We start from the raw sequence: 21,170 nt of genomic DNA, 5'->3' as shown, positions 1-21,170 counted from the left end.
TTGAGACCCAAGAATTGGCCTGGAAGGTATTTGTGGTGGTTCTGTCAACCTGGCCTGCCTTTAAGAGCCCTAGTGACACTCAGGAACCCCCTCTTTACCCTTTTAAAGTCATAGCATTCAACTTGAACATTGCTACTCAAAATAGTGCCTATAATCTACTTGTCTTCAGATCTAAAGTGCTTCATTCATCTTAAGGTCTCCATGTTCTGTGTCTTCTCTTACAGGGGTGGGTTATAGTGTTAAACTAAAAGTACAAACACACTAAAGTCTTCTATTTGTTAAAGAACCTTGATTGAACTGTGCCAGTTTCAGCTTTATTATTGGGATTACTACTGATTTAGTAGTGTGGGGGTGAGTGGGAGTTGCATACCCTACTCACTCCTGTACTGCTGCAGAGCAGTAGTTCCCTCATCACAACTTTCCACAAAGGTAAGTTGAGTCAAGCGTTTGAGAGATCACATCTGCACAATGCTTTAAATTCACATCTGCAGGGAGCCAGGAGGGATTGTGATAATCTGGCATGTATACTCTCCCCTAATAAACAAGATGTGTGGTGTGAAAAATTGGCGTATGCACTGCAGAAGTGCAAGGATGAGTAGAAGCTAAAAAGCCCACTCAACCCTCACACTTCTACAAACCAAGAGCAACACAATTATAAAGATAAAACATGCACAGCCAAGAGATATACCTCATTCACCTTTTGTGGCAACATTGGCAGAGGAAAGACTATACTTCAAGAGGATGTGAATGTGAAACCCAAACAGCAAAGTACAACAGTCTAAAATAAAGAAATGTCCAATCAAGGTTCCAAAAAATCATATATTTTAATTAAACAACCCATTATGCAATTATAACTAAATAGAAAACACTACAAAAACCCACCCCTGTAGAACGAACATGCAAGATAGCAAGATGCAGCACTTTGGGTAATGAGACAGGGTGAGAAAAGGTAATAAAAACCACAATGATCTTGTAAAGCATATTTTCCTGAAGGGCAATAGGTATTAAAGTTACCTAGCCAGTCTTCAGGGAGGTAGTTATCACGCAAGAATACCTTTCCAGTGTCTTGGCGGTTTGACAACTGCAGTGGTTCGAAAGGCAGCACTCCCTGTAGCCCAGTTGCAAGCAGATGTCGAGGCATGGTCCAACTCAAGAAGGTTCCAGTTCAAAGCGACGCAGATAACGGGTGTCAGAAAGTTTGGTTCGATGGAGGACGGGGTGATGACGTGATTGCATGCAAATTGGTTTGAAGTTGGTCTCGAAGGATGCGGTTCAGCGAAAACATCACAGTTCTTTGGATCATTGACTGGATTGGCGATGAAGAGGCTGGCAGTTTGAACGGTGGTACGAGAGTTGCAGGTACAGTAATGCTTTGTTTGAGCCGAGGCAATGATGCCCTTCAGCTAGCACAAAGCGGCAGCTAATTTGTTTGGGCGTAAGGACTACGGTTCAAAAATCGGTGAGTGTCAAAGGCAGCTCTGGAGGGTTCTATTGGTTCGAACAGTGTTGGACATGCTGGAATCATGGCTCGGAAGGGTTCGATAGCAAACGTGCAGGGATTCTGGCTGTCTGGTCTCTCGGGAGCTGAGAGTCCATCTTCGGGATCTCAGGGGCAAAAACAGTCGCTATTCGCTGCACTCAACCATGCGGGGGGCTGGCACACACCTGCAGGGGTCCTTCAGCACAGTGAAGCCATGGGTAATAGTATGGCTGGCAGAGAGTTAGGTCTTGCTCCAGCAACAAATCACCCCCAGTGTTCCCTGGGGATTTTTAGGGGCCAGAGTTTGCCTCTGCCTCAGCCTGATGGTCTTCACTTCACAACTGGAAGGCTTTGGAAAGGACTGCTCTCCCAACAAGGTCTAAACTAAATCTTCTTCAAGGGATGAAGCCGAAACAGAATTCAAAGGAGGGGTGGGATCCCCCTGATTTTTAAGGCAAACCCCTACAGGTTATTGGACAAAAGTAAGCTTGCTTTAAGAGTCCAATCCCTGTTCTTGGAACAAGTGGGCATTGCCTTCTGGCATCCCACCCAAAGTGCTTTGTGTTAAAGGAGTGGAAGGAACAGGAAGGAAGAGAGAGGGGGGAAAAAGATGGCAGAACCTTCCTCCGGCTGGTCTGACCTCACTCTCTACTATGACAAATCAGAGAAGATAGTCTAGGGAGGTGAGGCTGCTACACTTCATACCTCTCCCACCCCCCGGGGGCAGGTTAAGCAGGTTTCCTTTGAAGGTGATCTCCCCATAGGAGACAGAAAAAGTCCTGAGAGGGACTTTAATTTTCCCTTCCCCCTCCAGGTACTAACATCTTTATGCATTATATAGGGGTTAAAAGGTGTATGAAAATTCCATCCTCTAGTCCCTATAACCATGGCTGACTGACAAGAAAGGCTGTGGGAGAACAAACAAACCAACCCACAGGAGGGACTTGCTGGGGAGAGTCAATTAGGGGAGATCCTCTGTGATGCATGCAGAACCCAATTGCACCGCCTCGAACAGAGGGGGTGTGACTGGTGAGAGGGAGAGTACGCCCATTGGGGCGACCCAGCCAGCGCCTGCACCAGGAGTGTGCAACAAACCTATGCAGATGGGTAACGTGGCCCATCTGGTGCAACTGCCATAATGAGGTCGAAATCCTTGGAAGGCAGAGGCAAGGCTGCAAAGTGGAGTAGTGCGCTGCAAGAATAGGCACTAGAATGGGACGCAGGCAGCAAGGTGAGGAAAAGAAAAGGAAACCTTAGAGTGGAGAAAACAGGAGAATCAACCACTGGTGTGGGGAGAGAAAGAAAGAGCCCCAGAGTGGTGAAAGAGAGAACCGAGCCCCAAGAGAACCTAGCCACAGTGGGGGAAAAAGCAAAGAGCAAACATTAGTGTGAAGAGAGAAGCAAAGAGCCCCAGAGTAGGAAAAAGAGAGAACCAAGTCCTAGTGTGGGGAGAGAACCAAGAGGTCAAAGAGTGAGGCAGTAAGAAAGGGGGGAGCACAGATAGAATAGAAAAGCGACTGAAAGGCCCCCCTGGAGAGTGGGGAAGATAAAAAGAAAGGAAAAACGACTGAGACTCTGAAGTGTTATCAAGACACTCAGAAACCTAGCTGGAGACCCAGGATGTAGCCATCGCTTATATTGGGTAAAATATCCAAAGGCATATCTTGTTTTTTTCGTATCTTTCTGTTGAAGAGCAGGGGAAGAAACTAGGTTAGAGTAGGTTTCTAGACAGAGGGCTTATATTTAGTTTAAAGCCATTCTGACAAGCACCTTTTGATTCTTCTTTTGTACAGACTAGGGCTTAGAATCACAGGTTTAGGGAGAGATTAGGTTTCTTTTCTTTGAAAACAGATAAACATGTGTGAAAAAGCATGCCTCCTTGAGCGTCTCCAGATTCTGAACTACCACACTACACTAACCTCGCTCCCTTCCCTTGTCAACAGCATCAAACGCCCTTTTGGTATACAGGACCCTGGTGTGAGGCTAGTCCTTTTCTAGAGGGAGTGCCCTTCGATTCCTGTTCCCAGGACAGCTTCCTGTGTAGTGGTTAACTCTCCAGGGCTACAGTCTTGCGGGGAGCAGCAGACAGTCTGGCTGGGGAATGCACATAACCCTTCCACAGTTAATCTGGGCTCACAGGGCTGACACATGTGTGATCTCAATTTGATGTGACTTGAATAATTATGAGAGATACTAGCCACTGCACCTTAAACACAGACATGGCTTATTTTTTTACAGTTTAACGTGCCACAGGATAGAAACTCTCATCATCATGTTGTTTTTGGAACAGAGGAGCATCTCTTAAATGCAGCGCCTGGGCTGTAGCGACTTGGCTTTCACTGCATTTGTCAAGAGAACATCAGTGATTTTTGAGCCTGCTCTGTGCCACTGGAGTGCAGGTTCTGTAGATCGGGGTACTGACCCAGCAGGGCACATGTGTACACTATGCTTTTGGCATGGATTTTCACAAAGAGGGACCGGATTGGCAGGTCAGCCTTTCTGAGATGGAATAAGAGCATCATTTTAATAGTTAATAAAAATGCAGGACTTCTACACCCTTGCCAAATGGCAATTGCCCATAGGTGCTCGGTCGGAGATCAGCATAATGTTTTCTTTATATGTCAGCAAAGGGGTGCCTGTCTCGGCAGGGAGAAGTCCACAATGAACAAGGGAGAGAACGAGGAAGTAAAGCGTACCTCTATGTGCAGTAGAGTTGCTACCCATCCTGATTTTGACCAGATTAAGCATATGTTTAGACAATACATCCAGATTTTATCTCTCCAATGGGTCAACCTCAGTGTAAAAAAAGACTCAGAAGCCAAGGGCAGCCAGAGGAGTAGCAGCAGAACCAGCCTTTGGGGTTTTAAAGCGTGTGTCAGCCTGCCAAGATGTCAATTGCATATGAATTGTGTGGGGTTCTCCTTGGACCTGTAATTTATAACTCCTTTGTCAGATAAGGGCTGCCAAGTAGGCAGCAATTAATGGAAAATCGGTCATGTTGGCAAGTTCACCTTCAGTGACCCCTTCATTTGCAACATTCCAACTTTTCCTGCAAAGTACAAATGTAAGAACTGTTTTTTGATCGCTCATATACATTTTAAAGCAAAGCCCCAACAGACCTCGCCAGCTATTTGGTGTATTTGTGCAAGAAAACGTAAACTGTTCATTTAAAGACATTTACAAAAGTAGTGTGCTTGTTTGAAAGCAAAATTAAATTGAAGAGGGAGAATCAAAACATGCCATCCATCCCGGAAGACGAATCGGTTACAATATGGCCGTCGGACATATGAACTTGCATCCATTCCCACTGCTCCCACAATGGGTTATAGTGAGAGATCTCAGAGCAGACCCTACAATCCAGCAGTAGTGCGTATCTTACCCAGAGTGAACAAGGAGACACAAGACGGAGCTGGAGACGGTTACATGGACAGACTTGACTAAGCACTAAGAAACCAAGCCACTTGTCGTTAGAGACACCATGATGACTTAGCTACGTTAGACATGAAGCACATGTGCTATCCGCACACCCTGGACAGACACACACATTCCACTACACGAAGAACAGAGGTATACAGCGCTATAGTTAGAGGACAGTGACATATACATACTGTCTGCACGTTTATTATTTTGACATTAGGCCTGCTACAGAACTGCAGTAACGCAAGAGTTTATGTGAAGGCTTGCAGATGCTCATATGTAAATAACCCCATGGTGCGGCAGGAGCACTCAAAGAGACCTGACAGCCATAACGCACTAATTTACAGACTATAAGAAGACGTGTACAGTAGAAGCCAGACTATGGCTTAGGAAATCTAGCAGGCCTCGATCGGGTTAGGAAGGGGACTCCAAGCCACTTAGAATTATGTGCAACGCGAACTACTGTGGCGGGAGCAGTGTCGCAAGTGACATTCCTCACTCTGTACCCCAGTAACACCGGCTGCAGGAGAGGTGAGCTCTACGACAAAATACAGAATAGTTCGAAGGTCCTGGGCTCATAGATGTGGTCTCCAAGCATGTGATCTGGCCAAGCTGAGGGTCTGCCAAGATTGGGGCCTGAGAAGAGTAACCTGTTCCGCCGTCCATACAATAGCTGCAACAAAGTTGTTACAGTCACGTTACAGTTCTACGTTGGGAACCGGAGTGCACTCATTGCAGAGATGGGCTACACACATGATGCCGACACATAGTTGCACCTTGCAGATACATAATTGCACAAGACACCATTCACAGGTGTTCCGCGGGCTGGGAACAGTTTGTCCCAGGCTTGGGGCCTCACGGCTCACCCAATCACAAACACGGACCCTCGGGTGGACAGTGGGGGTCCTCGACCAATCATGAGGCTTGCTCACTGTAACAAATTTAGTGTAACAACTTTTTGGGGATGGCCAAGCTTACCACCTGACACTGCATTGTCCAATAACACACCACCTCCATAAATTCCTATATCGGACCCACCACTCAACAGCCTATCCCGAGTGAAGATAGGTTTTTGAGACGGTTCCCGAGAATGACGGTAATCGTGATGTCAGATGCCATCAAAACTGGCCTGCGCGCCAGGTTCCGTTGAGAGATGTGTGAACGTTCTTCCGTGTATGTGATCCCTGTGGTGCTTTGGCTATAATAAAGCGCAGTAACTCCTTGCCTTTTGTGTGGACCTGGTGTTCTTGATTGGGCAAAGGGAAGGACTTATGCCTTCCACGGGCTCGCACCTGCGGGCACACAGAGCGGCTCGGCCGGACCAGGGGGCCCGCCCCTAACAAAATAAAAGCACCTTTTATTTCCTATCCGCCAACTCCCTCTCCACCTGTGGTGTTCCCCAGGGGTCTAACCTCTCGCCCTGCCTTTTCAACCAATACCTGGCAGCTCTCGCCTGCTGCATTTCCATCTTCTGCTCAAACTGCCAGTGCTATGCTGATGACACCCAACTCATTTTCAGGCTTCCCTCAGCCACCTTCTCTCCTTCCCTCATCTCTGATTGCCTAATCGCCATTCAAAAATTGGTGTGCGCCAATGATCTCTGTCTAAATACCAAAAAGGCTGAGATCCTCCTCCTTGGTACACCTTCACCATCTTTTCCCCTCACTCTCTGGCCCGCCTCCCTTGGCCCTCCTCCTACCCCTACCTGCGAGGCTAAGAATCTTTGGGTCATCTTTGACTCCACACTTTCCTACTCCGCACACATCTCAGACGTCTCTAAAAAGTCAAACTTCTTACTGCACCTCCTTAGAGGTACTCTGCCTTTCCTCTCCTTCCCTCAGAAGCTCACTGTCTCCCAAGCTCTGGTTCTCTCCAGGTTGGACTACTGTAACAGCCTCTTTCTAAATCTACCTGCCTCCACTCTCTGCCCTCTACAACTAATCCAGAACAGGACTGCAAGACTTGTCCTGGGCCTCAAGCCCTGGGATCGTATCTCTCCAGCTCTGAAATCAATTCACTGGCTCCCAGTGGATGCAAGGATTACATTTAAAACCTTCTGCATTGTCCATAAGGCTTTCTTGGGCGTGGGTCCAAAATACCTTCAACTATCCCTCTGCAAATACCTCCCCTCTCGAGCCCTTCGCTCCTCTACTTCTAACTCCCTCAGGATCAGTCGTTTTTCAAAGAAACAAGCTGGGGGCAGATATCGTTCTTTGGCTGGGGCCTCCCTTTGGAACAGCCTCCCGACCACTCTGCAACTTGAGGAGAACCATCTCCGGTTCCGGAAACAACTCAAGACCTTCCTCTTCGCTTCCGCCTTTGCCCCTCTTCTCCCCTGCTGACCTGTTTTTCTCTCTCTGCACTGTCCACCTGGACACCCTCTGTCCTTCGGGCACAGGTACCTGCTCACCCTGCCTACATCCAGAACTGCCTCAGGGCCACCCCTTGCACTGGGATTCTGTATCTGTACCCATACAGTCCCCCACTCTTCTTCTGCACTTATCAGATATACACTATCTGACTAATCTTGCATTTGTCATTTGCTGGCTGCACTACCACTTTTCACTGCCTTTATTTATTTACTGCACTTATCTTTCATTCTGTTCTCTCCTCTGTCCCGCATATTCCACTTCTCCCCCTTCCACCCACTTTCTCCCCTTTTTCCCTTTTCCATGCACTTGCGCGATCTTAATGTCACTGGGCCTAGTAAGATTGTTGTTTATTTTGTTCTCCCTTGGTCCCCTCCCTTTGCTTAGTAGCGCTCTGAAACATTTGTGTATGAGCACGATATAAATAAAATATATCATAATCCTATTCACAACACTATGCTGGATGCCTGTTTTCAACAAAAAAAAAGTAATGTTTACTTATAATGCAAGCAGGTTCGTTGGTGGAGTTGAAAGGAAAGGCGGTCCCCTGCGCTACCAACAAAGCTTTAGCTGAAGGGCATAATGGTACCTGCGTCCTGACACATGGTTTGTCGGGGAACCGGAACTCCAATGTTCCCCAGGGGGAAGGTCTGGGGTGGTATTGACAAACCTTGTTTATAGATGGCGCTGGCGATTGGTTGTTGACCAAAGGTTTGTAGCTGTTAATTCTTGCAGTTTGTGGATGCTTGAAGTAAAGTAGGACGGACTCCTGACTTGTTGTCATCAAAAAGATTTAATGTAGTGGACACATACTTCATGGGTCTGGCAAACACATGCCAGGTGAAGGTGAAACAAGAGCCGACGGCCATTTCGACTGTAGTCTTTATCAAGGCTGTGATGTGAAGTGTGGAGATGTGATTGTTGTGCAAAGCATATTGGTGCAGCAGTTATAGGTCATTCATTATATACAAAGTAGTATACAGAATTATTGGTTACACACCCGCCCCAGCCAGGCGTTCTCCTCAGGCATAACGCAGCCACACTCGGTCTGGATAAATCCTGCCAGAACGAACACATACTCCTGATCTCTCAACCACCACACCTACCGCTAAGAAGCAGCTATTACACGAATACCGCACCAGCTGCACACATAGCCGGTGCTCACACGCACCTTTTGACTCTCTCTACTTTCTCTACTGATCTGAACTTCGGTTCCCAAGGGCGTTCAAGCTACCAGCGCCTTCAGACCATACCAATGGTATATAAGGCGCTACATAAATGAAAAATAACATAACATAACATCATTACTGTAGGCCTTGAAATCCAAACTATTTGTACTGAGTAATGCTTGGAAGGTATGTGGTCAAATTTGCAGAGTGGATTAAAATCCCTGCTTCACTGTTCAGCCAAGGTTTGTGATCCTGGTCCCCTATCCCCATACTCCACCCTGCCTCCCACCCCATCTGTCCGGCCATCCTACTCCCTCCTTTTTTGATGCAACCAGAGGACCACTAGTTCCTTTTTTCCACTTCCACCACTGATGCGATTAGCGGTCATGGGCTGAATTTGCTGTGATGCGTGTTATGTCCGAGATGCAGATTCTTGGCTATCTAGGAGGAAACATATCAGGCAATCAAATCAAGACTGCTCTCCTAGGATGGAAGTAGAAGATGGGGGAAGGTACAGACACATCTTTAATACTCGAGGAGTTCATGTGAAGTTATATTAAACAAGCAGCAAGGAGTAAGCCAAGAGACATAAACTTTGTCATTTGCATTATATAAATGGTCACTACTATTAATGCTACAGGTCGAACAGTGGAACAGAGGCCAGTCAGGCTTTTTTAGTAGTAACTAGTTGGAAATAAATCACTTGTAGTAGCAATTTCTATTTTTGCTAAAAAGGCACAGTGGCAAAAGTATTTGTCCAGGATCACACACTTTAGTGTTGAAGTAGGGCTTTGGGACCAGTCTTCTACTTATGCACTTGCCTGCATTTCTTCCCAACTGTAATTGCCAGAATTATGGTTTTTGGCTTTGTACACAAACAATAAACCAGAAAAACTATAAATATGCCTACCATAATGCAATTCAGCTTGCATGCACTTTTGGTTATTTGAAGTGATATTGATAACTAGTGTCTGGCGATCCTTATTAATTTCCTGCAGCAGACAGCGGGAAAGGTAGATTAGCAGTTTGTGACTTTTGCTAAGATTATGTGTTCAGGTTCCTGTAAGTAAATCATATGCCATCAATTGCTTACTCACACTCCCTCTGCAGGCAATACATCAGTCTCAATCTATAGTAGTTCTTAACAGAGTTTCTAGGCTCTAGAATTTTGAAAATGAAGCTATGAAAGTACCAGGTACTTGTAAGTTATTTTATGGCAGAATATTTTCCACAAGTGTAATAAAATGGTTAAAGCCAAGCCAGACAACTACAACTCTTTTGGGCTACGCGTCTGATTTTACGTATGCATTGGGTGTATGTTGGATACGTTTTACTCTCTTGCAGAGCAGAAAACTAATTTTTACTCTCTTGAATTTGCATTTACGCCCTAATTTGAAAAATCATGCGTAAAATACTCCCACCTCAAAATCTTATCTGGAGCACTGTGTGTAAGGAAAGGATTTTCCATTTGCTTTCAACCGTTTGCGGCACGGACGATGTAATAACATAGTGTTACCTGAATGCAATGTTTTAACAGGTTGATAAATGGTTATCAGGGGCTGCGCAATAGATGGCCTTATGAATAAAGGCCGCCATTTTGAATTGGATTCTGGCTCTTATAGGGAGCCAGTGAAGGCACTTTCTATGTAAATTCATGTGCCCACCTCGTGGCACGTGTTTTATAATGCGAAAAGCATTATTTTGTATCACTTGAAGGGCGTGCCGCCCAGCAGGGCATTGCAATAATCCATTCTTGATAGGACAGTAGCCCTCACCGATGTTTCACAGTTATCTGAAATCAACGGTCTAATTTTCCTCAAAAGTTTCAGATGGTATTGTGTGTTATGCATTATGCTATTCATTTGGGCATCAGGGCTAACATTACAATCCAAGACTGTGCCCAGGGTTTTGATTTTTGTCTCTGTTTTAATCACGTATCCATCTAAGATTAAGTTGTTATATCTGTGATTTAGTTTAGATCTCTGATAAGGTGAGCATAAAAGGACAGCTCTGATTTAGCATCCACTGTTTTAAAGACATCAATTAGTCTAATAGTATCCCGATGATAGTCGCCATCCAACCTTAGCAAAAGCGGAGTTTAATGAGCATAGATGGTAAAACGGATATTCATGTCCTTCAGCAAATCACAGACAGGGTTAATGTAAAGATTGAACAAGGCAGGGGACAGACATGACCCCTGTGGTACTTCGAAGGTGATGGGGGGTAAATCTGACAGGTCCTCCCCCCAGTGGACAGCCTAAACCCTTTCTGACAAGGAATGAATCCACTTTATAGCGTTGGGTGAACACTTACCAGTTTTATCCAATGCTGCCATTAAAGCGGCATGGTCCAGTAAGTCAAATTCTGCTGACGGGTCCAAAAGGACCCGCAAGCCACATCCGCCTGAGTACATAGTGTCCAACATGTCTGACTGCAAATCCAGGAGAGCACTTTCCGTACTATGGTACTAAAGCCAGACTGTTTTTGACGGAGGAAATGTTTGTGTTTTAAAAAGTCTTGGAATTGTTTTGTGGCTACTTTGTCAAGAATGTTTAGGAAAAAAAAAAAGGCGCATTTGTGATTGGTCTCAGGTTGGATATATCATTAGGATCTTTCCCCAGTTTTTTGACGAGGGGAGTGGCCCTAACTCGCTTGAGGTTTCTAGCAACCTCCTCTTATCTAAAAAGGAGTTTATAATGCGAATGAGGAAAGGACAGAACATTTTTCCGTTAGCCAAGATTATCTTGGAGGGAAGGAGGTCACGTAAACAAGAAGTGGGGTGCATACTCTCCATAATTTCCAGGAGTCCTGCTGTGTTTATATATTGGAAAGCAAACTCCTTTTCTTTGACCACAGCGATTCCAATAGGGTCACTAATCGTTTTACAATTGTTCACAGATGCGAAAGTATTGCCTGAGAAAGCCCATAGAACTTTATCGGCGAAAAGGTTTTTGTATTCGATTACAGTCATTTTTGAAATGTATGAAGGAAATTGGCTGTTGTCTGGGATTTTTGATCTTCTTTCGTATAATAAAGAGTTCTTTAACTCTGTCATCGGCCCTGGCAATTTGATTCTCAAAGAAGTCTATCTCAGCATTATATGTAGCGCTCTTGTAACTTTTCTCAAGTTCCTTCCAGGCCGATTTGTGAAAGTCGGACTTAGTTTTCAACCAAAGGCGTTCAGCCTACCTTTTAGATCTGTTAATGTCTTTACATTTTTTGGTAAAACAGACGTTTAATCTCGAAAATAGCAGTTTTCAAGGGGGCAACCTGGTTTAGCATTTAGGTCATGATTGAACTCCAGCTTATCTTCATCATATGTAAGTTTCATTACCGACATGATCCCCTTATTCATATCTTTTGCGGTAACCTTTTTAAAATTCCTGGTATGGATTTTCTTGAGTAGAGCATGAGAGTTTACAAAAGTCTGCATGAGTATAGTGCAGTGATCTGACCAAATGCAAGGCTTAGGCTCCAAAATCTCTTCTGGGATGTTTCTAGAAGCCACCCAGTCCAGGATTTTACCTTTAGAATGGGTAGGCTCTGTATTTAAGGTTACAAATTCTGCACTCCTCAGATTGTGATCGAGTTGCGCTGTTTCCTGATCTTTTGGGTCCTGGAACCAACGATTAAAATCGCCCAAAATTAGTGTGGCATTTCCGGTTTTATTTATGGGCTTTAAGATTCAAATCTGGCATGTTTTTAGGTGTCAGATATAGCAGCCACAGGTAAAGACAAGGGGCCTCATTACGAGAAGGGCGGTAAGGGGTTAATGGCAGATGGGGAGCAGGTGCAAGTGGATCTAGGTCACCTGGCCTAAGCCCCGCCCACCTGGTGCCTTCCTGCCTGCCGCTCTTTTTCACCGCTTAGCAAGCCCCGCCCACCTGGTGCCTTCCTGCCGCCCGCTCTTTTTCACCACTTAGCAAGCCCAGCCCACCTGGTGCCTTCCTGCCTGCTGCTCTTTTTCACCACTTAGCAAGCCCTGCACACCTGGTGCCTTCCTGCTTGACGCTCTTTTTCACCACTTAGCATGCCCCGCCCACCTGGTGCCTTCCTGATTCCCGCTCTTTTTCACCACTTAGCAACCCCCGCCCACCTGGTGCCTTCCTGCTTCCTGCTCTTTTTCACCACTTAGCAAGCCACGCCCACCTGGTGCCTTCCTACTTGCCGCTCCGTTTCCCTACTTAAGGAGCCCTCCAGCTTCTTTTTCTTTGCAGATGGGGAGCAGGTGCAAGTGGATCTAGGTCACCTGGCCTAAGCCCTACCCACCTGGTGCCTTCCTGCATGCTGCTCTTTTTCACCACTTAGCAAGCCCTGCCCACCTGGTGCCTTCCTGCTTCCCGCTCCTTTTCACCACTTAGCAAGCCACGCCCACTTGGTGCCTTCCTGCTTGCCGCTCCGTTTCCCTACTTAAGGAGCCCTCCAGCTTCTTTTCCTTTGCAGATGGGGAGCAGGTGCAAGTGGATCTAGGTCACCTGGCCTAAGCCCCACCCACCTGGTACCTTCCTGCCTGCTGCTCTTTTTCACCACTTAGCAAGCCCCGCCCACTTGGTGCCTTCCTTCACCATCACTGTCTTGTGGCCAATGCTGGATTTGACTTTTATGGACTTCATTCATTCACGGTGCGTCACTCTTTCTCAACTCTCATGCTGGACTTCCTTTGCATCTTGTACTCATGGTGGCCCTGAATCATGCTGTTCCCTTCTTCATCTTGTATCCTGGCTTGCAACATTATGTGTTACTACTGACTTCTGCAATTGTGTTCGCTCTCCACTCTTGCGTCTCAACTCTTTTTGACTGTTTACTCTCTTTTCTCTCCTCCTTTCCCTTCTCCCTTTTCCCATCTCCTCCCCTTACTTTCTTCTATGCACTTACTCTATCAGAATCATCCCTGGACCTAATATGATAGCAACCTTGTCGGTTTCCTCCACCCTCCCATTACTGTTTTTTTCCTCCCCACCACTATCTGAAATGTCGTCAGGCCTAGTATGATAGTCGCTTGTTTTGTTCCTCCCCTTCCTTTCTGCACCCATCTCCCTCACCTTTTGTTTTTCTCCGGCTCTACCAGAAATGTCGTCAAGCCTAGTACGGTAGTCGCCTGTCGGTTTCCATTTCCTTCCCACTGTCCCCCTCCCTTCCTTATCTATGTCTTAGCTCTTGCACTATCTGAAATGTCGTCAGGCCGAGTACGATAATTAATTTCACATCCTTACTGTTCATAGCCTGTAAGAATGTGGTTGTATTTTCCCTTGTTCCCTCCCTTGCCTTGAAGTGCTTTGAAACACATTGTGTATAGGCGCTATATAAATAAACGATCATATCATATCATATCAATGGCACCGGTAAAGGTGCTGGAGCCGTTAACCCCTTACCGGCTTAGTACGAGGTCTGCTCGCGGGACCCGCTAAGGACGCCTGGTTTTACCAAGCGCCCTTAGCGGGTCCCGCGAGCAGCCCAGAATGCTAACAACGGGCCCATCATTAACGGGCCCGTTGTTAGCATGCTCCCCATTCCCATTGAGCCCTATGGGGGCTCAAATGGGAATGGGGATGGACCGGGTCCGGGTTCCCTGAATGGGGAAATACCAGGCCCTCCAAGGTCAGAAAGGCCCGGTATTTCCCCATTCAGGGAACCTGGATCCGAGTTTGGAGGCAGCCCAAACTCGTAATGAGGCCCAATTTATTGGATCAAGTTTCACTCTTAAATGTAAGATCTCATGTCCTCTGCAGATAACAGGAATCTGATAAAAAGGATACTCTTCTCTGCGGTTGTCTGAAAAGAACATATAGTTTGCTGGTACGGCTATCTGTAACGCTCACCTGATTCCCGTAGAGGCGCCGGTCTTGACTGGGCGTATACCGTATCTGCAAAGGTGATGTGTAACACACGGCTGGCTCTTTGGGCTGGACCTCTGTGCACTGTATGTCTGACTTGAAGGGTAAGATGTCTGCAGATAGAAAATATGGGATTAAGGAACTGGGTTATTGAATGTCTCTCTCTTCTTCCCTTTCTCTTCTCCTGTAGAACCCCAAAGGTTAACGCTCTCACCTTAGGTAAGTGAACGCCGTGCTCTCCATCTGCCTCGGGGCAGGGTGCTGTAACCAGTTTCTTCACTGGATAAGGGGAGCAGGCCTCTTGACTTCAGAGGACTGCTGTCCGTCGTTTACTGCACGAACGGTAAGTTTCGAGTAATTCTAATGTCTTTAAAGTCTTTAGTAATGATGTTTCTTGTTTTGCAGGGTTCCGGCGATGGCGGATGATGGGCTGAAGTGAGTTGAAGATGGAGCCCGTGTGATGAATAGAAGCGCCTGGAAGCACGTAAGTAAGCGCTTGTTGCCTGCTTCACGATGCACTCTAACTGTCTTTTTATTTTGCAGGTACAAGTTCGGAGCGGCTGCAGGGTGCCAGATGCGGGATGCAGCGCCGAAGGCCTCGGAGCGTGCGAAGAGTTGGTAAGCTTTTGTCTTTCAGATGCCGGAATGCAGCGCGAGGCGTTGGTGACAGCCGATGGACCAGGTAAGTGAAGAGCTGTCACTGAAGACCGTAATGCTAACCTGTTCTTTCTTGTCTTTATAGGTGTTGCTGAAGACTGGATTCAGGATGGTAAGCCTTTTTCCTTAGGCCCAGGATCAGATGCAGAAGACACGATGAGCGTTCTGCTGCAGAGGATGCAGAATAACGCAAAGCAAGATTCATCCATCGGGTGTGGTTTAAATAGCCTCCTGTAGTGCTTAGGTGTCTCCTTCCACAGCCACGCCTAGGTAAGAAAAGAGTTCCTGCTTTCCAGAAGAGTTCCAGTGTTCTGAATCGAGGGAGTGGCTCCTGCCCCACCCAACAGGAAAAGTAGTTCCAAACAGAAGAGGATCAGAGGCTCAACTGGCAGGCAATTAAGCAGCATGGTCTGCTGCAGGTAAGTCCACCCAAGCATTATGAGCCCGGCGCTTCCAGCGCTGGGACTGGGCATATTTATGAGCCTGGTGCCACTGGCGCCAGGACTGGGTCCAAAAGGTCCCAATTGGGACTGGTTGGCACTCGGAACCTGGGTTATGGATCTGCTTCCAAGGGAGTTGGGAAAACCCTGACCTTTTGGAAGCAGAGATCATGACACTATCTCCCCAAAAGGGCCCTAAGGGTCTTGTAACTAGGTTTCCATGAGACATATCTAGGTAATGTTCCAAAATAAAATCATGCACATCTATTGCATGAGCACTAAGTGATCTTGTGTTTAGTAACACAATATTAAACAGGCATTGGCTCCGATTGTCATTGGACTGATCGAAAGTCTTCGAATTGATAATATTACTTTTGAGGTTAGCTTGGCTGTCCAGATTGTTTATGGGGAGAAAGTTGCCAGTGTTATCGGTGGCATTTAAATTATTTGTGCAGGGGGGTCCACTTTTAATAAATCTGGATTTGCAATATTTATGCCGTCCTCATGAGCAGGTGTACTTCATGGATGGGCCTGAATTCTTGTAGATATTTAAGCACAATGGCTTCCTGTGCCATTTTACGAGCAGATAAGGCTAATTCTAGAGTAGGAGGACAGGCCATAATGAAAGTTACTGGTAAAAGAAGGCAGTATAAGCTAGAGCAGGGTATATACTAGAAGAAAAAAAGGAGTGTCTAACTAAATAAAACCTAGAGAGCTGCAGCATCCAGCGCCCCAACGCGTCCCCAACCGGCACTAGCCGGCTTCTTGTTGTTGTGCTTGCCGGCAAGGAAAAGGCCTAAAGAACTACAATTGATGCTGCAAAATGTAGTTTTTACAGATAAAGCATGCAGAGGTGTTAAAGCACCATGTTAACTATTCGCAGAACGAAGGTGCAATATGCATTTTTGAGGCAAGTACAAATGTTACTATATCTAATAATAAGTTCCACAGATAACAGTAACTTGAGGGTGCACACTTGGATGAGGAGGGTTCAATAAATTGCTAAATCCATATTCAAATGCACCTTGCAGATACTACAAGCATACCAGCCATAACGTTTTCATTATTTTAATTGTGTTGTTCTTTTGATTTTATTTCCTCCATTTGGTGGGTATGCAGATGCCTCTCCTGCAGTGGGGGGGGTCGCACTGAACTGAGGTGGGTGGCCATTGGATGTATATATTTAGAGAAATAAGGGAAGGAATTATGAAGAGTTTGAGAAAACTCATTTAGCAGCAGTGGAATAGAGGCTCAGTAACCCTTTTCTTTTTCTATCCCTATTAGATAGGCAGCACATCAGCACTCTGCAAGATAAGAAGATTCCTCCATAGGGATAGCGCAGTTCTTCCTTGAGGAAGAGCAGTGTAATCAAAGGTAATTTATTGCTTTAATTGGAATCACTCTACCCAGTGCTTCACCTGTGTGTATTAAAGGAATTGGGAAAAGCCATCTTAATGCTGGATATGCCTAAAGTAGGTTTTAAACTTTTGTGCTCATATAAAATGAATTAGGTTATGCTTTAATGACAATGTTTCTTAAAAATTGAAACATACCATTCAGCAATTGGTGTGCACTTTATAAAATGGTTAAAGAAGCCTGCTCACCTTTTCTCCAAGTGAGATTCTTTTGGGATGTCGACTTGTTGTGCTAATGTGCCTGTTGCAGTGATTAATGTAAAACCTGCAGCTACAGTTCTGGAGCAGGTTCTTAACCGACAGAGCTATTCCAAGGATTCACTGGCTTCAAAATCTTAAACCAATTCTTATATGAATGATTTTACTGCTCCTTTTAAAACAAATTAAATGATCAATGTCATCTATTGATCTGGCAAAATGGTCACGTGAGTTAATACACATGTTTTTATTGTTATTTAGCTGACTCAGCTTTCAAAAAAGATACTTTCAAAGAAAATAAAAAAATAACAGAATTTAAAAAAAAATATACAGTAAAATTAACATGGTTATTAAAATTCACAAATCGAAAAAAAAGAACATACAATGTTCCTGGGCAGAGAAGAAAAAGAAAATTGATACTAATTCTTAAAACAACTGATATTCCAAACTTAACCTAAGTTAATAGCCCCAAAGAAAACCCACCACCGCAATTATGTCAGAAGTTACATGGACAGTCAAATATCAGGTCCACCCCTCTGTTTCATCCAAGATAGCACCATCAGCAAATTGTCTGTTGAGATACTTGTATCGGACGGAATTCAGAGAGAGACATTCCATTAGTAAATGTCTTGATGTTTCTATCGAAACGCCCTCACAAAACCAGCATTTGGCATCTCCTGTTTTAATCATTTTGTAGCTCAACAGAGTCTCCCTGGTACTCAAGAGATTCCACCAAAATCTGCTAAATTCATTCCTTGCCGTACTTGATGGGTAAACTTATAGAAAAGGTGACAAAACACTGGGTTTCTTATGATCTGCACTCAAGTGGGCAAGAGATGGCAAAGGAATTGTACAAAAATGTCGACCTGAGAAATGTGTTGGCCGAAAATGCCGACTTTTTTTTTTTAAACCCCCCCTTAAACCACATATATATGTGGGGGGATATGGGATATTATAGTAGTATGTGGGGTTGCGGGGGGTCTCCCCCTGCATATCTATGTGGTGCAAAGAGGGTTTAATTAACAACAACAAAAAGTCGGCATTTTCGGCCCTCACATTTATGTGTGGTCTCAGTGATCACATAGATCCATGGCAAAGAGTGTAATAGATCGATTGTTTGAGCCCAATCCCAAAGTTTCAACCAATGGTTGGTGTCTTGAGGTCTGTTCATTAATTCTTCACGAGAAGATATCATTAGTAAGAGAAAGTCTTTGCATTCTTTCTGAAACTTAAAACTGGGCTAGTATGGGTCGACAAGACAGAGAAGCCCAAACATCTTCAGAGTGTGGAAACATCGGCAGTAAGGATCTTATAGTACAGATTAATAAAACTCCATATTCCCTTTGATACATATTTTGTTAAAATCTGAACAGCTTGACAGTCACCCAATCCGATTTTGTCAAAACAGCTCAGTTATTCATCTGTTCTAGGTCAAACAATGTATGGAATATTGAAGCATCTGGGGAACCTCAGGTATGCCAGCCAGCACGCAGGAACAACGCAGAGTCAGGTAAGTACAAATAGGAAATGTACTTTATTACATCGATCTCAGGTAAAAAGGTTACATGGGAGAACAGGGATTAGGCATCCTTCTAGATCAGGTTTCCATCTCCAAGTCCCACCAACATTCCTCCCTGGAATCCCCAACACTCAACATTCTACATTCCATCTGGGTTTCCCAAGAGAGCTGACACTCGCATAGCAAGAGGTGCATCCACAGAGCATACAACAAGCCAGATCCCACACACCTTCCTTCCTGAAGTACAAAAGAAAACCCTAACACAGTACACGCAACCACTCAGAACCAAACAGTACAACTAAATCATACATCACGGGTTATTCACGCTCAAAATAAACCAATCATCCTCCTGCTCTGGGTTGCCACACCAGAGCCTCAGGCCTGCCGTGCCTTAGCACAGACTGCTCTCAACCGAGCACAACCTGCTACCACAGAAGCAGTAAACTTACCCACAAACACACAACCCTCAACATACACTAAACCTCCTGCCAGAACCTGCCACGCTCGCCACATCTGAGAAAAACCCTGCTCAACAAACAATACAAAAACGTAACCAGTCATGCCACCAAGACTAAAATTAAATCCTGAGAATGCAGCAAAACCAACAATCACCACAAAGCCACTAAAATCTGAACCGACCAACACAACCTAAGAAAACTTAACAGAAGGTAGAAAGAAAAGCGACAAGACAAAGAATACATTTCAAACGTGACTGCAAGGAAGCAGAACGTCAAGAACCAGGGCCATGGTTGACTAGTCCATGTTAACGTGAACCAAACTACTCACCCACAGGGAAGTCAATCCCATGCCCAGGTTACTCTTGGTTAGGAATGATTTCCAGGTCATAGGTAATTTTCCCTCCAGTTGTGTACCCCCCAACTTTTTGCTTTGTTTAAACACCATAGTCTGACTTTACCAGAGGAGCACAGCCTTCTGCTGCACTCCCATGGACTTTTCACTCACTTTGTTATGGGGATACTGACATGCCCTTAAAGACAGTCAGTACTGGGAGACTGTGTTTCCCTTAGTCCTTGTCAATGTTGCAACTTTTCTGCAACATGTTGCAAGTGCACAATGTACCTTACAGTACAGTGCACTTGGGTCTTACTGTCATTTCTAAAGGCCCTAGATACTCTTGAAGGATTTTTTAGGAGAAGTGCAGGTGTGCATTGGACAGGGTTGGTGGCAGCTTATCTTTTCATGTATTTTTAACCCTTTCCTGCCATGTAAACCGCAGTTATTGTGTTTGGCACAAAAAGGTGGCCTGGCTCCAAAATGGCCATGCCACGAGGTTCTTTGTCCTGTCCTTTGGCCATCTTGCCCCTTCACTTTCCCCAGGTTGAGCCGACCGGGGTCAGTCCTTATTTGGGCATGCATTTTCCAATATAGTTACAAGGTATATATGCTTCCATACTCAACTTTTCATCTACCTGCACAACAGTGCCTTCATGCCTACCCCTAGACACTAACCAACACCTACAAGCACAAAACTACAACTACAAACCTCTTGCGCAAGAGTGCATTAATGTCTACTCCCTGACATTATCCACTTAAAAACTTCCTGCACACAAGTGCTCTAATGCCCACTCCCTGACAACTACTACAAACTTCACTCACTAACGTCGATTCCCTGATATTGATAACCTCCAAAGCACCTACTACTATCTGGTGTGAAAACCCCAACAACAGCTACTCATACCCGGTGCACAAACTCCAGACTACACCCAGGGAACGCCTCAACCCTAACCAGTGGTTTGCTAGGGCACTGGCCAGGTGATCATCTCACAACTCCTACTCTTACCTTATTCCAAAACTTCACCCCAGGACCGCCTCAACCTAACCAGTGGTTTGCTAGGTCACCGGCTACGCTAAAAATTCACAAAACCTACACTTACTTGGTGTCACCAATAACCACAAAATAAACAACACCGAACACCTACTCATAACCAGTGTATTAAACTCCTAATATAAACCACAAAGATCCTAATCTAATGACGCACCACTAAAACCCCAGAATGACATCCACTCTAATCCCTCCACCCCTCAACACTCACGTATAAGTTGCAAAAACAAACACACATGTATTCTGGGTAAGAATGCAATATGAAAATAAGGAGAAGTGTTGATCAAGCACCCCACCCTCCTGTGTCTCCACGATAAAACCCAGTGATTCTCAGGCAAACCCATACAAAGGGTACAGTAAAATACATGTTGATGGTATACTATTGTACACCCAACACATTACTAATGGTGCACTAATTACACCCCAAACATACCTACATGGTGTACTTAACACACACACACAATGGGGGTCATTCCGAGCATGGAGGTAAGGTCCAAACCATGCCGGTAATGATTTACCGGCATGGTTTTCCGCTCCATGCCATTCCAACCCCAGACTGTAAATTACGGCACCGTAAATTACACTGCCGTAATTTACGTTCCTGGGACGCGCACGCACCCCACCATGGCGAAATTAACGGCATGGCGTAAACCGGAGCTGATTCCAAGTAAGGAGCACACGTAAATTACGGCCTCCTCAAGGCCGTAAAGTACCTTACCGGCATGGAGTACATACAGGCATCTCAGAGAAGGAGTAAAGAACCCTGAGCAGTGGGACCCAGAGCCACAGGTGCACACATGCAACACAGACAGAGGCCAGGAGTCTGCCA

General features: G+C 45.3%; 1 protein-coding gene across 1 annotated transcript in view; it reads right to left on the bottom strand.

Moving 5' to 3' along the window:
- LOC138521214 (protein mono-ADP-ribosyltransferase PARP12-like) overlaps nt 1–21,170 on the bottom strand; it is a 693,870-nt gene that overhangs the window by 659,341 nt on the left and 13,359 nt on the right. The window lies entirely within an intron of this gene.

Source organism: Ambystoma mexicanum, chromosome 13 (genome assembly GCF_040938575.1).
Source record: "Ambystoma mexicanum isolate Mex_15411 chromosome 13, UKY_AmexF1_1, whole genome shotgun sequence".
Lineage (NCBI taxonomy): Eukaryota > Metazoa > Chordata > Amphibia > Caudata > Ambystomatidae > Ambystoma > Ambystoma mexicanum.
This window is presented reverse-complemented; position numbering and strand designations above follow the sequence as displayed.